This window comes from Mus pahari, chromosome 1 (assembly GCF_900095145.1).
Source record: "Mus pahari chromosome 1, PAHARI_EIJ_v1.1, whole genome shotgun sequence".
NCBI classification, from domain to species: domain Eukaryota; kingdom Metazoa; phylum Chordata; class Mammalia; order Rodentia; family Muridae; genus Mus; species Mus pahari.
In genome coordinates this window covers 89,354,049-89,358,263 of record NC_034590.1, presented here as the reverse complement: position 1 = coordinate 89,358,263, position 4,215 = coordinate 89,354,049, and positions in this window count along the sequence as shown.

The following is a 4,215-nucleotide window of genomic DNA, read 5'->3' as shown; positions in this document are numbered from 1 at the left end:
GATCACAATCCCTTGGGAGGAGAGTTTTTGTTTCTCTGGACAACCTGAGGTTAAAGGGACAGATGCCTATAAGGCACATCTAGGAGAACGAATGCAAATGCAGAGCAACCTCCTCCCCTGACTCAGTGCCAAAGAAAAACTAAACCTGCTCATTAGCGGATTATTCTCATTCCCAGAGCTGATATTGAGATCTATAATGCCCATCTCAGAGTGCCCCTTGTTGTGATTACCAGTCATCCCAGGACATTGACATAGCTAGATCTGACTTACAAGCCTGCCAGTTTAATATCACCCAAAGAATTTTATCAGAGCTCTCAACTGATAGATTATAAGAACTATTCCCAACTCCTTGCTGTTATTGAGCACCTACTGTGTGCTAGCCTCTATGAATTGTCCTGATATTGTCAAACTTAAAAATCATCTTTAAACAATGTTATTGACTGGTGCATGCATGACTTTCATGCTTTATGTTTCCCAAAATGGTGTATATTTTCTCTCACAAGTACAAATTGCTAATTTTTTAAAATAAAATTTAAATTATTTCTACTGGGCATGAAATACACAGTTAATAGTCACACATGTGAAAAATTCAGTCTTCTCTACAATGGAGATTTTACTTTCACTCTTGATAATAGAGGATTTGATGCAGCCACTGCTGGAGGCTCTATCACATTGAAATTTAAAGATAAATGGATCCATTAAAAAATCTTTTTCTTCTTCTCATACCCTTGGAGATAGAATATATTTCACATAGGATCATGAAAGAGAATCTCATCATAAATACTTTTAGTCCATAGTTACTAATGCCTGTCTATGGGTGGCTTCCACTGAGATGCTTTAATTTTAATGACCTATGGTTTCTGCACCCTCTGACTGTATTCACGGTGAGACATTTGCATAATGACCTACTCCTCGGCCACCAAGGTTTCTTCAGGGTAGCCCCAATCCTTCAATCCTCTCTAAGCTACGTCTGAACTCCCGTTGGTACATTTTGAGATGCTTCTCTGGGTTGTGTTGGCAGGCTAAGGGTGTTTTAGACACTTTTCTATGCCACAATGCAGAGACTGAATGCTGGTGTGTTTCTTTTGGTCTTCACCCCACAAGTGAGGCATAGAGCTTTTCACTCCCTGCCCATTCTTTTGTCATCTTTAGGAGTGTCTGACACCATACTATCTAGGGGCAGAGTACTTTCTCAGACAGTCTTCTGTAAATAAACTCTATATTCAGAAGGTTGGACCATCCCACACCACCTTCTAGTTAACCTTTATGTTCCTTGGGGCAGAATAAATATTTTTACATATACCATCCCCCCCTCACCTTATGCACTGAGTTTTCCAGAGTCCTATTATGTTTTTAGCCAAATTTCTGGATGATCTTATCTTACCTTGAGTCACAAAGACACACTGTGTTTGAACAAAGCTGGCTCTCCGATTGCAAGCCTTATTTTCAAGATGATTGATGCAGTTAAGATCTCAGGAGGACACTTTGGAACTCTAGAAATCTCACTTAGGATCTTCAACTATCAATCAACCCAGCATAGTTTTGTAAGGAAAACAAAGTCATGAATTCATGGGTCCCAAACAGTTTGTATAGTGATGTGCCAGATGAGGTAGATGTTCCTACCCCAGGGTGTAATGATTTGTTTCTGAAGGGTAGGGTGTGGGGGTGGAGGAGAAGGTAGTTTTACAGGGAGACATGGAGTGTGGTCCCATGGACTGGGAAGAAGGTTTTTAGCACTGTTAGAGTCAAGTCAGGTTGAACAAGAGAAAAACACCAGGCAAAACAAAATCTGGAGATATTTATTTATTTATATACAAAATATAAAGCCAGTACTCTTTCAAAACAGAGACTGGGGCTGGAGAGATAGCTTAGTGGTTAAGATCACTGACTGCTCTTCCAGAGGACCAGCGTTCAATTCTCAGCATCCACACAGTAACTCACAGCCTATGTAACTCCAGTCCCAGGGAATCCAACACCCTCTTCTGGCCTTTAAGATCACTGAATGCATGTGGTAAACAGGCATATATTCTGACAAACGTTTATACATATAAAATAAACATAAATAAAATCTACCCTTCCCCCCAACCCCCGCAAAAAATTAGAGGCCATCAGAAACAATGAAAGTCAGAGACCAGAAGAAACTAAGTCTTCAGGCCTGACAGATATAATGTGATCTCCTAGAGGAGACCTAGGAGCAGGGCAGGGATACCCAGGAGAAACTAGGGAAACAGGAACAAAATATAAAATTTACTTAGTAAGGATGAGCTAACTCAATTATCTTGGCCATGAGCAATGTCTGATGGTAAAATAGGATGATGTCATTGGGTGAGGGGACTGATCAAACTCTTCTACTGTTTCTGCAAATTTCCTGCCAGTCTAAACTGAAGATAAATTATGACTAAAGTCGAATTTGTGGAATTAGGATAAAGAATGGATTATGTGTTTGTGCCTGTGTGTGTATGTATGGTTTTTGTACTTCTTCATGTGTATGTGTGTGTACATGTATGTGCAAGCATATGTGAAGCCAGAGGGTGAAGTCTGGTTTCGTTCTCCACTTTATTTTTTAAGAGAGGCCTTTCACTGAACCTTGATTCATCTTTGCTGACTGACCAATGAACTCCAGATATTTGTCTGACTTTAGTTCCCCAGCATTGGCATGAGAGGTGCACGCCACCATGGCTAGCTTTTTATGTAGGTGTTAGGAATTCCAAATTCAGGTTCTCATGCTTACAAGGCAGACACTTTACCAACCGAGTCATCTCCCTGTCCCAGAGAAGTGGGTGGGTGACATCTATACAAGTCAAATGCTCTGCTGACATGGGGATCAATTCTCTGTAGAAAGTCGAGGTAAGTCTGGCAAAGACTATATGGACTACATAGTGATTATATGCCAAGGGAGTGAATAGTCTGTGGGCAACTATAGTATTTCAGGAATGCACTAGGAACTATGGTGTCACAGATGAGTAAGTCATGGTGTTTTCCCTGGAAAGTGTTACTTTTGGCAGGAGAGAGATTTGTAAAGAAGTTAGTGGATGAATTGTTATATGTGTTGTGATAACCAGGAAAACAGGTTTATGGAAGAATAGTGTAGTGGAGGTAGGGAAGGACATATGAGGTACAGAGAGTATCTTTCAAAGAAGAGGCATTTAGATATAATCAGGTGCATTCAGGTAGCCATAAACAAAGTCATTTACCCTAGCAGTGACATGGAGGTTGCAAAGATTGGGGGGGGGGGGGGGAGAGGAGGGGAGGGAAGAATTAGGAATTGTTACAAAGGTGATGTAGAAAAGTTAGTTGGCTAGTGAATTCCATTTCTGTCTCAATTCTGCCCCTATCAAATGATATTTCCAATCAGCTAATAATTAATTATATATTATTTAAAGAACCAGAGAGATGTCCAGAGGTTAAGGATACTTGCTGCTCTTGGGGAGGACCTGGGTCTCGTGCTCAGTACTCACATGGCAGCTGTAACCCCACTTCCTAGGGACCTGACACCGTCTACTGGTCTCTGTGGGCAGCAGGCATTCACATAGTGCATATATATAAATGCAAGCAAAACATCATCCACATTAGAGAAAATGAATAAACAAATAAATGAAACATATATTTGTATTAATTTGTTTGGCTCTAAGTTACAGAACCCAGTCTATACTATGGCTTGAAAAAGAAAAGAAACTTACTGGCTTGCCTACTCAAGAATATATTGGTTAGTCACATCATAGGATGATCAGGGTACAGGTGCATCTTAGGACATACAGAGCTCAGCTATCATCAGGAGTCCTTTTGGGCTTCTTTTATTCCGATATAGTTTGACTAAATTGACTTTCCCTGCTGAGAATTGCTTTTCCTTACATAGCAAAAATCATAAGCTCTTGTTAATGCGTGCGTGCGTGTGTGCGCACACGCACACATACGTATATGTATATACACATATACACATGTACGTATATATGCACATATATGTGTGTTTTATTTAACCTAACACTACACCTAAAGAGGTTTGCAATTCTGTCTGTAATTTGAAAAAGTCAGGAGAAGATGTGTGAATGGGGTTAAGTGCAACTCACAAGACCAGTCAGAAAATGAGGGATGAGGAGGAGGTGAGCAGGAGAGAAGGATGAGATTAAGACAGCTCAATGCTATCATGGTGACTATATAGTTGATAACACACTATTTCAAGAATTTGGTTATTGCACAGACCTACGGCTCAGTTAG